Source organism: Heteronotia binoei, chromosome 4 (genome assembly GCF_032191835.1).
Source record: "Heteronotia binoei isolate CCM8104 ecotype False Entrance Well chromosome 4, APGP_CSIRO_Hbin_v1, whole genome shotgun sequence".
NCBI classification, from domain to species: domain Eukaryota; kingdom Metazoa; phylum Chordata; class Lepidosauria; order Squamata; family Gekkonidae; genus Heteronotia; species Heteronotia binoei.
Window position 1 is genome coordinate 177,453,390 of NC_083226.1, and position 528 is coordinate 177,453,917.

Here is a 528-nt window from a genome sequence, read left to right on the forward strand (position 1 = left end):
GACAAATGAGCATCAGAATGTGCCTATAATCATAAGTATGTTTTTGTTGCTTTCTGACGAATTGCATGTGCAAACGAATATTCCCCCTGACATTATGGCACAGGTAGCCATTCACAAATTCCCTTTTCTTTTTTTTATAAAGTCATACAAAAGTGGGAATCGGAGTGAAAATCATGACTTCCCCTTTCCAAACTGGCTTTAACAATTTGTAGTGGGGAAAAAAAAAATGTGCAAGTAAAGAAAGAATTCACAGGATGGGATGCTCGATCACAGGATGTTTCCCTTCTCTTTACAGGGAAGTGACTGCAGTGATTCTAAGAAATGTCAGCCTTAATTGAGCTCTTTAATTTCAAGTAGAACAAACTGTTTGCACAGCCTGAGTTTGATTGCCAGGAAAAAGTTAAAGTCAAGTATTTGGAGCTGCAATGAATATTCACAGAACAGTTTCTCGACAGGAAGTGCCGAATTTCGTGACAACTCGGATCCCGTGCAAAAAAAGTTGGTGTTTCGTTTCTAGCTTATTGACTT